The sequence below is a fragment of the Solea senegalensis genome, linkage group LG2 (genome assembly GCF_019176455.1).
Source record: "Solea senegalensis isolate Sse05_10M linkage group LG2, IFAPA_SoseM_1, whole genome shotgun sequence".
Taxonomy (NCBI): Eukaryota; Metazoa; Chordata; class Actinopteri; order Pleuronectiformes; family Soleidae; genus Solea; species Solea senegalensis.
The window spans coordinates 5794892-5808098 of record NC_058022.1 but is presented as its reverse complement, the minus strand read 5'-3'; positions in this window follow the sequence as shown (position 1 = coordinate 5808098).

Below are 13207 nucleotides of genomic sequence, written 5' to 3'. Positions count from 1 at the left end.
TCGGATACCGGACAAAAAAAAATAAAAATCTGATAAAATCTATATGACGTGAATGCTTCACGATGCACAGGCTATAAAGAGAGACCAGAAGTACCATTGTAGCCATTGTGTGAGTAGAATGTGAGTCTGCCACAGTGCAGTAATCCTGTCAGCCCTGTGTTAAACTTATTTTAAGATAACTGAGAGACTCAATACATAAATAAATAAATTTAAAAAAAAAGCAGTCTTGTTGTGGGCTAGTGAGGCGGTGTTCAGATTACTGGCCACGTTGTTCAAATCTGATTCATTACCGATCAGATTTGACTATAGTATCTGAGAAATGACACATGAATGTGCACATTTATACATTATTGCATGCATCAACGACAATATCTATCTATATGTATATGTATATATATATACATATACATATATATATATATGTATATGTATATATATACACACACATATGTATATATACATATATATGCATATACATATGTATATGTATATATATATGTATATGTATATATATATATATATATATATAGATATATATATATATATATATATATGGTTATATATGAATTACAGAATACACAGAATTGAAGATTGGATATATGTCCACACAAACCTGAAATAAAATCTGATCTGAGTCACATCAACCTAAAAATAAAAATTAGATATGAGTCACTTCAGCCTGGCAATATGACTGTAGCCTCTGTTACTTTATGCGACCACAAAGTTTGTTACTCTGTTGGAGCGTTATATATTTTGAAAATGACTAATAATGAATAGGTAGTAAACCAGCACGTGTTATTACAGCGTATTAAGAAAAATACCCTCAAGGTTGTGATTATTGGTTATGTACACACACAAAAATAGTCTACAGCCACAGCTTTAAAGAATTGACACATCTACTGCTTATCATCGAGAAACTGAAGCACCGACGGCCCATGTGTGGTTTCTCATTACAAGAAAAAAAAAAAGAGGCCAGGCTTCACGTGTGAGTGTCCAGCTCCACTCACATCATCAGCTCCAGCTGTGCATGGCAAGCTGCAAACAGCCACCACACCAAATTGTTACGCTCACCAGCTTGCAGTGGTGTATCACTTACACCATTTACTCCTCTGGCAATAAAATTTGTTTTGCTTCATCGCATTACAGACGTATACTGTGGCGAGTTTGACCGCATGAAGTCGAGCAAACGCAAACGGACCCGAGGCACATTAGGGATCACTGTGTCACAACATGACTGAACACGACTGTGTCGATGCAACGAGTGATTTAAGTCCAGTCACTAATGTAATGGAATCTAATTAAGTGCAGGGCAGCGAGGAGTCATTAGTCACAGAGGCCATAGCTGTGGCCATTACAGGAAAACAAACTCATGGGTAAAGACAAGAGGAATCAAAAAAATTCAGGTCACAAATATTAACATTGATCACCATATGATTTCCCCCCCTAATGGTTAGAATCTTATTTCATGTGACAGCAACGGGAGTAGAGCTTTCATTCTGTGTGTATTTGACTTGAAGAAGGGAGGAACCCAAATCTGAACATATGGGGGTCACTGGAGATTCAACCAGGGCACATTTTGGCAAAACTTGCCAAACCTTCACTACAGGAGTAGCATTTGCAACCAGAATTCAGCGTAATTCATGTAATGCTGGGATCCGACTACATGATATTTTTGTCTTTCACGAAATTTCATATGTCATGGGGGGGTGGGGCAAAGAGTTGTCACTCGTGGCTTACCGCAGCGTAGCAGGTGACGCTTCTTGTGATCAGACATTAAAAAGAAAAGAGAGAATAGAGAGGACAGTATGGACTGTCCTTCAGAGAGAACTTGAGGTGAATCATGTGCACAAGGCAAGCGTGCTAACCACTACACCACCGTGTGGCCCTACAGTGGGTGGTGAGGCAGGAAAATAGGAAGAATTCTAACATGCCAGACTTCTCGTTGGGATGCAGCAGAGCGTCGCAGACGCCAAATCTCTGTTATCCAGTTATGTAACTGTACACTGAACGTCTGTCCAACACGAAACTAGCAAATATCTCAAACATCGGGCCTGAATACATCCCAGCATTAGTGACAAGCATTTACACACCGTATATACAGTATATTAACAGTAATATAAAATATTCTCCTTTCTTTAATCCACAAATAAGAGGCCATGCTTCTGTGTAACACTATGTTCTCTCGACAGTGTCATGCTGAATCATTGTGTGCCCCTCGTTGCAGCTGTGTCTCAGTTCCTACTGATGCTTTGTCATTGTTACCAGATGACGGCCACAATGCGACATGCTGTGCCTTTGGCCTCAAAATAAAGCACCCCCTCCTAGAGTCCAGTTCCTGGCCCAAGTGCAGCCATTCTGCTGCAGACCCCCTGGGTGTGTGAATGCTCTGGCAAGGGCCCATTTAGGGGCAGAAGGGGGCGAGGACATGGCCACGACCAGTAGGGACACCTGCAATTCTGGGATGCGCCAGCAATAGACTCTGCCAAGAGGGTATTTGAGGGCACTTTGAGGAGGGGAGTCTGGCAAGGAACCAAAGGAAGTTTTATAAGGGGAGCTGGCACGGTATCAAGGCAATGGCAACAAAAGTAAGAGTACAAGGAAGCAACCATGGTGTAGAGAATGGGTCCCGTTTTTAGGCTGGTAATTATAATGGCGCAGGGTTGTCTCAGGTCAGTCAGTGATAAAATGAGCGAGCCCCGACACTTGTGGCTCACAGACAAAACAGTCACCCTGGGGCTCTAGTACTGCTATTAACTCAGCAGACCATGAAATCCTGCTCCAGACTAGAAAAAAAAATATATGTCACCGGGAGAAAAAAATAAATAAAGACAGCCAGGACGTGGGTTGTGCTGATGGATGACACTTAAAACGGTTAAACTAATGCAGAGATGAACTCACAGGCTGATGACAGACGTTAATAGCGCCGTTGTGTACTTGTTTTTACCGGTAGTTGTGCGTCGTTTGAAACCATAGGAATGTCGTACAAAATGTTTCAAGCTGCAGTGTGTAACCTTTGTGAGTAACAGTAATGACGCGACATGCTGCGTCCCTCATCTCATACCATCAGACTTGGCTGAGGGAGTGTGTGTGTGTGTGTGTGTGTGCAGCGACAGTGCAGCGATGTCACTGGGTGACACGACAGCGAAACGCCACTGAACCGCGAAACACGGAGAGTCGCGTGCAGCTGAGAGACTTAATCAGCAGTCGCTGAACTCATTCGACAACGGTTTGAATCCAACAGACGTTTGTTTATATTTAAAAGTTACAAACTGCAGTTTTAAGTTACATCGTCCTGGGATGATAGATCTAAGTTAGTAAGCTGATCTCTCAGTGTGTGTGTGTGTGTGTGTGTGTGTGTGTACACATGAAACACTAGGTTGCCCATGTTCTCCTTGTCCAGGCATATCAAAGGCAGGTGCCAACTCTTGTGCTGTTGCCAGCCTGACACCGTGCCAGATTCCAAAGGTTAACAAGATTCTACACTCTGCAACCAGCCACAGACAATAGTGCCATTCTTCCCTCTGCACATACCTTCTCTGGGTCTCCGTTCCAGAACCTCCTTGTTGTGCCGCACAAAACCAGGCTTGTGTGATTTGAACCCAGGAACGTGCTGGGGGAAAGACGATCGTGACATTTATGAGTAATAACGTGTTTTCTTTTACTGGATGGGGGGTAAGCGGTGATAAATTTGGCTTATTGTAAATTTATAATTGAAAATTTATGTCTGGATCAAACAAAGGATCGCATTGTATCTCTTCAAATTGTATTAATAATAAAGGATCCTCCTCATATCTTACCACAAATACAGATAGGGATCAAACTGTTCTCTGACGTCATCTGAATGTGTTATAAAACAACGCAAAACGACAACGTGATGTTGCACAATTCAAGATAGTCAGTCTATAATTAAACCACAGTAAGAGTTTTTGGCGACTAGGCAGAGCAGGTGGGGGCCGTAGTCCAGGACACGCAGTAGCTACTCTGGAACATTTGAGAAACCGGGTTAATGAGGTCAAGAGTAAAGAAGACACCTGTTACGTGCAAAAGGCATTCCACTCTGCGACTAAACTACACTTGGCTCACTCAGAGAAGGCACACAAACTCGTTTTAATGCAAACCGAGTGACAACTAAAGGAGACGTACAACTGCAGCCAAAGAAACATAAGCCTTTGAACACCATTTCTTCACCATTTTACTGATAAATTACTCATTTTGCCATGATGTTATAGTCTAAAAGTGTCGGGGAATATCTGTCAGTGTGAGTTAGACTCTGAGTTTCTTGTCGCTGATAAGTAGATTGGAAGGGGAGGTGTGGTAAAAAAAAATTATTTTATTATTATATTATTATTCAGAGTGAGCTCCTTCTAAAAAAGAGTCGTAAAACCCGTCGCTTTGCTGACATGAACTACGGTTCTTTGGATTGGAGCTGTTCGAATGTGTGTACATGCATCGGACATGTGCGCACATACACAGAATGACTTACAGTTGGGATTGAGTTTCATGACTGCGCCGTGTGAGAGTCTGCAGAGATTTACAGTCAAGGCCGTGGATGCAGCCGTACACTTTAATTGCTTATTCTGACCTTTTCGGCTACTAGAGCCAACCAGCTTAATAATACACTTGCATCATCCACCCAGTGTTTCCAGTTCCTTCTTCTGAGATTGTCTTGAGGAGAAACACGTGGTGTCAAAAACGGTCAGGGTTTACGCTCTTAAAAAAGTAAGGGAGGTTTCCGAGTTCTAGGTCAAGTTTGATTCAACATTCGGTGGTTAATCATTCTAAGCAGGTTCAGCCTCTGCAGGTCCGCGGCTGCAGACCTTCATGCCCAAGAAAACATCTTGAGTTTTGAGTGACATCACCGATGACCCTGAAAGAGTCAGAGTGTGAGCGTGAGGGGATGCAGTTGGTCAGAAACAATACAGAGGGGAGTGAATGGAATTCAAAATAGGCTCAGTTGACATACACTCACACAGCCATTTTATTAGGTACACCTGCGAAACTGCTCCTCGACAGAGATTTCTAACCAGCCAATCACGTGGCAGCAACTCAGTGTGCGTAGCTCTGTGGACATGGTCAAGACGACCTGTTGGTGTTCAAACTAATCATCCGAATGGAGAAGAAAGGTGACTTTAAGTGACTTTGAAAGCCATCAAATCAACGCATCAACTGATATATATTACTTAATGTGGACCCCAGAGGGAAACAATGTCTGTGTGTGTGTTTTTTAAGCTTCCAGATGCAGATTTCTCATGTAGGTTTTTCAACAATCTGAAATTCAGTTGCATTTAGGACCAAAATGACTTAAAGGACACAACTAGTTAGCCTTGGTGCACAACATATGTGTTACTACACTTTACACACAAGCATGTAGAGATTAGGTTATCAATGGGAAGAATATCAATAGAGTAATCATCAATGATTTAAGTTTTATGTTTTCCTGATGTTTAATCACCTGGGACTGAAAGCTAAATGAACAAAGGCAACTGTTGGCTCTAAAGATGCTCTTTTGCCTTTAACATGACCTGAAGGCCAAGATAGAGGAGGGGGGAGGATTAAACACGACAAAAGCCTACATCCTAGCCAATTAAAGTCTTCATTATCCTGCTTCTGCCATACTACGGTTTCTGGACGATGGATCTAGCAGAGTGTGCGGACTCTAGGTGAGAACGTTGCGTTCAGGGTCTTCAAATGTGCACTTGGGAAGCTTGTACTATTAAAAAGAAATAAGCTGCTCATGAGCAATCTTTTGCCATGGCTGATGAAATTCCTGTCTGATCAGTCAGAAAGTTTCAAAGCTTTTGAGTTATGGTGGACAATTACGACACAAGAAGACGAGGAAACATTAACAGCAGAGCATTCAGTCCTTGGACACGCAAGAAGTGGGGTGAGGGTTGTGTGTTCTTTGTTCTACTTGACTCATTGTTTGACAGAAACTCTTGGCTTGGGTTTCAAGTGATATTTGTGGGTGGCGATTTCAAAGCCCGGGGCAAGTTGAAAAGCTTAGCTCTTAGGAAATGTCACTCACTCATACATGAAGTCAGAGTCCAACCAATGAACTTGGGGCAATTCATCATCTGAAGCCTTTCTGTTCCAGCGCTCGTGTATTTACTTCATGGTCCGCAGTGAAAGAGAATGGACTCTTGTTCTGCGCCGTCGAGGTGCGTATCACTGAGAGTCCAGCACGGGTAGGTACCCACAGCTCTTGGCGTGGAGCCTTTCACCAGGATTAGCAAAATGTCAAACAACGTAAAACTATCCTTACAGACAACCATGAGCACGAGTTTCAAAAACTCAAAAGAAACTAAATGTCACATTATATCGCAGGATGGATCACATCCCCCTATGTTTGCTAGTGCATACCATTATCTCAGATCATTGGCGTCTCACACTGGGGCTGAGATCTTCCTGTTTATGCAAAAATGTATTTTATCAAACCATTGATAGTTGAACTACACTGGCCAAGATTTCACAAATTTCAAATAGGTCCTCCGTTATACAATGTTTTTCTTTTATGTATCACTGATTTGCTTATTGGAATTCTCTATACATAATACAGTGTGTAAAACTATTGTAACGGACTAAACTACTCAACCGGTCACTACAACAGTCAAACACTTTTAAAAATAAACAAATCACTAATAATTATAATGATATTGGAAATAAAATATATGGCTGTCCAATTGCTACCGACTCAATGTCCAAGTCTCAATCTGAACTTTGAACACTTACACTTTCCATACTGTACACATGCTGACCAGCTCATGCCACAAAAGGCACAATAGTGGAAAGTATTTTTATTACATTTAATAATTAGTGTGTTTATTTAATGACCGAAGGCCCTAGTGAGCCATATACAGTCTTCTCCAGCTTTGCCACAGATGCATATCATCACTGGCACGGCTGGCGCTCCATAAATATTGAAGTTATAATCTGAAGATGAGCGGTCGTATAACTTAATTTTCCCACCGAGGATGAAATCACATATTGAAACAGGTGTCAAAATAATATTGCCTGAGTCATATCACCTACAGCGCCTATTAAATTAATTACAGACTAGACCTACTTGGCACAATCCGAGCAGTGTAAGCTATCGAACCAAAGAGGCACTTTACACGCTGGCAGTTGAAATATGGAAAGATATTGCAGCGTTTAATTCTACATGTGTATATAAACGTGTGTCAGGACCGTATTTGCCTTGACATAGAGCAACGGTATATGTTAGACAGTTTGGCTGATAGAGTTTCTGTCTTTTCCCATGACAGCATCATGTGTGCACATTTATTTTAAGAACGAGAAAGCTGTACTTCCAGGATTTGTGGGGGGAACTCCCTCTCTGGCTATATTGGGGTGTGTGTCTGCTCGCAGACATACCAAAGCATTGGGGCATTTAATCCCGTCTACCAGTTTGAATAAGTGTTGTCGTATGCCAACTGCCAAGCCACTTTCGTACAAGTAAGTTTTAATGGGTTGAGTGGAATGTATCCAGCGATGATGTTAGGCTGTGTTCCTGAGCGAGAGAAGCTCCTGTTCGTTGACACGGAGAGGTTACACGGCCGCACGCTAACTTGAGAGTCTTCACATGGACGCTGAGACGTGCGTGCACATTGGACACGCTGTCATGTCGCGCCCCGCGGCCTCATAACTAAATCCTGTTTGACACAGGTGAATTACCTTCACCTTAATTAAAAAAAAAAAAAGAAAGATTAACTGCAAAACGCACTAAAAACCTAAGAACAAAAAAATTGCTACACCCTTTTTTTTTCGCCTCGAGGCCTCTACCACCAGGGTGTCGTCTGCTGTCTGCAGAACTCCCAGTCAGCAGTGTTAAAGTCAAACTGAAATCTCTGTTATCTCAAAGGGCCTGTCATCGCTGATGTAGGGCTAATAATTTTGAACATGAAAAGAGTCCAACAGGAATTCCCTCTGGCTCTGAATAAATATTCTTAAGGCCTGACATTAGTGAGCGCCACATTAAGCTGAACAGCTCTGTTTCCACCAACCTTTCTTTTTTCAATGCTGCGCAACTGACCAGACCAGACGTCATACAGATGTCACAGTATGCCGGCACACCGTGGATGGAGAGCACTTTTACAACAACTGCTGCTGCTGCTGTTAAAAAGCTCCAAATTAAAAAAGAAATCCATGTGAAGGTTGTAAATTTACAATGCATTGTATTGTGCAACCAGTGTATTTGGTTTTTGTTTTGCACATAGTGAATGGGATTAGCCATTTGCAGACATGAACCCTGGGAACTACCCAGAAAACTAAATGTGCACATTTCTAGAGTGTGATGAACATCTTCAAGGTCAGATATGGAGGCGGATACCACTCGCTTTTGAATTGACCAGTACTGGAACCTTGAATTAGGTACCAGCACCTTATAATACTTAAGTAAGTAATAATAAGTAAGACCCAAGCTGCACTGATCTAACTGATGTTATCCTCTTTGATAAGATGTGCCTTCCGGAGGCGATTGCTCTATGACAGCAAGGGAAGCAGAAAAGAATACCACAGATCGTCTTCTCCAACATTCCAGCTGCAGCAGCACGGGGCATTAAAACCAGGAGAAGCTCAGCTTCAAGTGAATTTATATATAACTAACTGGGCCTGAAATGAGCTTCACCTGTTTCAAAGACTAGCAACCACAACTTCAGTCATCATCATCTACTGCTTTATCCTCCTCCTCCGGGGGGTGCTGTGCCAATCTCAGCTACATCAATACAGCGATAGGCGGGGTACACTCTGGACAGTTTGCCAGTCCATCGCAGGGCCACACACAGATAGAGACAAACAACCACTCACTTCTACGGTCAATTTAGAGTGTCCAATTTACCTAATCCCCACATTGCATGTTTTTGGACTGTTGGAGGAAGCCGGAGAACCCGGAGAGAACCCACGCACACGCGGAAAGAACATGCAAACTCCATGCAGAAAGGCCCTTGTTCCAACCGGGGCTCGAACCCGGGTCTTCTCGCTGCAAGGCAAGAGTGCTAACCACTATATCACCGTGTGGCCTTTGGCACTGATTGATTCAACGTGAACTGGTGGTACCAACATGATCCAGTCGGTACCATTGATACCAAGGAATCAAGCTCTGTACCCAACCCTAGTGAGACACCTTCACAACAGAGGGAGAATGTCTGCAACGTTCTGGCAAGTTGTAGCACCTGGGTTGCAGGACGAAAAAGAATACTCGCCCATTCACTCGTTATGAATTATCGAGTGATTTCCCAGGATATGGATCTTTTTTTTTTAGAAATTTGACTGGGAATCAGGCAACACAAATTCTGAGAAAATGTCTGTTGCAACTTCTGTGGACATCTGCACTCCCACATCAATCCATCTTCTACCCCTTTATTCTCCACACGAGGGTCGCGGGGGGAGCTGTGCCAATCTCAGCTGACATGGTGCACCCTGGGCAGATCGTCGCATACATCCATTCTGGACAATTTGATGAAAATGTCCGTAAGCACCTTTCGTTGGCACGTCTTAATGTCTTATACTGTACATAAAAGTCCTAATATACCACGGGGCGTATAACTTACGTATTACCAAACAAGTTTGTACATCTAGCCAGAGTATCACGGGGTGCCCAGCCTTGACTCATATCGGACATGGTTTTGATTATGGCCCAGTGTGACACCTCACATGGCGCTGATCTGATAGGGAGTGTGCTGGTTGGCTTCTGCTGCGTGTTGGACACTTCATAACCACTGGCCTGCCAAATCTCTGGGTTTCAGTCTTACAAAGAACCGACATGGGGGATTTGGCTGCTCGGTAATTGTTGTGTGCGATCATCGCTGGGATCTCCCTTGCTTTTAGCCATGCCCAAGTGACCATTGTTGTAGTGTTCTTCCCAAGCTGTAATCACAGGCAGATGGCTGCAGACCTTGCAGTTTGAAGTTAATGGGGCTTTTCCCGTACAAAAAAAAAAAAAAGAGGTCTGAGGTGTGATGTAGGGTGTTTGCTAAGTGATGCTTAGTTGTTAGATATCCAAGTCTGAGATGTTGGGTTTGACATCTTGCCATTTGGCTATGAATACATTTCTGGGAGTCTAGTCTTCAGTGAGACTTTGTTCATTCCTGAAGTATTTGCAGTTTAAATCCTGTACAATTTGAATCCATGTTTAACCTAAGTAGCCACCCTCTCTTGTACTGCCTTTGCTGGAGCACTGCTTTAGCATGAAGTTGCAGTATCTACGGTTGAACTTTCACCTGATTGTTTAAAAGTACTGGCTGGTGTTTGGACCTCCTCTTGGAAACATTTCTTCCAGAGGTTTCTATAAATCATTCAGTTCGGTTCATTTTAATTTCAATAAAGATTGTACAAAAGAAAATAAATGATAAAGTCTACTCAAGCGATAAAGTCTGTTGTCATGTTTGGCACCAGACTATCTGGTATAGTGAGGAGCTCATCTGTGGAGATTCTCTTCATAGTACATGATGCAACCTGATTTTAAAAGCTACCAGAATCCTGATGCACAGACATTGCCATAGTTACTGTTTGTGTTCCCGTAGTTATGGTACGACAAATGTACGACTCAGTAACCTTACCCAGACAAGGCTAAGGTTAGGTATCTATAATCCAGGGTTCTCACACGTTGGTTATCATCAAATTAAAGGATTTTCAAGGACCAATTCCCTCAAATTAAAAGGACTGAAATTGCTCACACTTGCTTAACGACACTTGCTCATTGCTTTGCATGGAATCTCACATCAGTGGACCGTGTCCACAACACCGCTAGTAATTACAACTCAATGCTAGTCTAGTCTACATACATTAGGCATTGCCAAGAGACATTTACCTAAATATCAACTTAACTTCTTTCTTGCACACAATTCAAGCACTTTCAAGGACCCATGGGCACCCTGACATCTACATAAAAAAATGATTACACTACAACTCAGGCAATGTCTTCAATTTCTACCCAACATCTCCAGCCTAAAGTGTGCAGTGTCAGCTGTGTTTATCCCAATCGTCCCACTCTCGCCACAGACTCCAGGCTGGTCTTTTCTTACTCCTACAGCTGCTCCTGCATTGACAATAGTTAACTATACTGGCCACAAACCCGGTCAGGTTAAACTGTCAAAACAATAAACGGCAATCAAAACTTGTGGCGTGTAACGACTTGCAGCACATGCGGTGGTGTGGATTATCACTCAGGCAGAACTGGAGTTGCTTAAACAGTCATCCAGCCACACGATTCGTCGGAATACACTAAACATGTCCCACGGGACTCGGGGGAAACGAGTGGATTTTACCCCATGCTCGTAAATTAAAGGCAGGCTGCGTGCAAAAATGCCACGTTTGTTTGATTACACAGCACCCCATGTGGGATGTTTTGATGGCCCAATCAAAATGTTTTTTCATGATATCTGTGTTGGCAATATGTTTGTGGAGCGATTCCAGCTATTTAACACACACATACACACACGCACACACACAATGGATTTGGAAGGCATCAGTGATTTCCATGAGAATTATGGTGATCAGCCTGAGGATAAACATACAAATTGCCAAACTCTTTCCCTTCCAAACTTTCAAAAACACACTTGCAGCCCTCACACTGTTGCCCCTGTTGCCACTTATCTTCTCTTAGGCCTGTATCTGATCTTACAGACACAACAGAAGACTTGCCTTTCTGGTGGTAAGAGATCAATATACATATTTACCAAATTTCCTGAATTTAGTAAAAAGTAAATATGCATTAATGGGTGTTTCCGTCCCGTTTTGTTAGGTGAAAAATTCAAATGAAGGTCCCCCGGATAAGCAGTATGTAGTGAAAAGCGAGTCGCCACAAAATAAGAATGAAAAAGGCTCAAATAAAGAGCACCGAGCAAGTGTTTTGCTGCCGTTTTCCTTGTAGTAATATTTAGTTCTTGCATGAAGTCGGGGAATGTTGTGGTTTCCTCATCAGTACCACACATACCTCGTCTCATCCTGTTTCCGCTAGTTTTTCAGTGAAATGTGGGAGCCAAATTAAACTTCGTCAAGCATTAGAATGTATTTTTCTGTTTCTGTCTTCCATTCAGGTTTTCGGACGAGCTGTCTGATGGAAGCCCACTGTTCTATTGTCATTACAATGTGCAATGTGTGTGTTTCAAGTCAAGAAATTGTCTACTCCAGTGTTAAGATTTGATAGTTACTGTTTTTGGTGGTCATTTCACTTTTCTTTGTACCTAAAATGACTCGTATGTGAGCTCCTTACAGTCATCAGCCTAGTTATTCCTTGCTGTCTTGACAGTGTGCTAAATGCTAATGTATGTACATTTCTATATGTAGCCTGCCTGTTCCAGGTAGGACAATATATTGAAATGAACCAGAATGTGGGATCAGGTGTGCGTGCGTGGAATGCCAGACTGATGTGGACCCTCATTGTTGCACAGAAATATGGGTATAGATGTGACCAGGACCCATTCCTGGAAAGTATGGCAAGTCTTTCCATTCCAAGAATGTGTTTAAAGTGCATAAGATGAAGCCATGTGAGGACAGGTGTGGGAATCTCTCCCAGTATGAGGCAGCGAGGGAAAGAGAACAGTGACAGAAGGAGGGTGGAGGCCGTGACATTCCATTAAAGGTGAAGTCAGAGTTACACAATGGTTTGTATGGGAGGAAAGTGAGAGAAAACAGTGGGGGAGAAAAAAAAACAAACACTAAAAGCATCATAAGCTATAATACTGCCAAATGATTGTTCTAGAAGAGCAATAAAAAGGTATTCAGCATTCCCACACTAAATCAGAGCATCTGATTCCTGGAAAAGTCTTCCACCCCACACATCACCTCAGTGTTACTTTACCCCTCTCGGTTTCACCTCTGAGGGGAAAGAGCTGATATGATTTGTCTAATGGGCTATGAGTCAGTTTGAAAATCGAATATTTAAAAGGCCATTTGCAAAAATTTTCTGACTCCACTCGTGCCCTCCCTTCCGATTAAAGTAAAGAAAAGAGAAAAGGACAGAGACAAAAGAAAGATCCATTCTTCAAGAAGATAACTGTGCTGGGTGGTGAAGTCTGGGACCACAGACAGCTGGGTTTCATTTGATTTAGGTGAGGAAACGTGAAGCGTATATATAAAAAACAGAAAAGATACAAAAATAAATGAAAAAGAATGAATGGTGTGCGTGTGTGCAATAAAATGGCTCGTCCAAACAGGTGATTTTAATCACTATGGTTGTGTTATGTGTTATGTCATCAAAGCCAGGGACTGA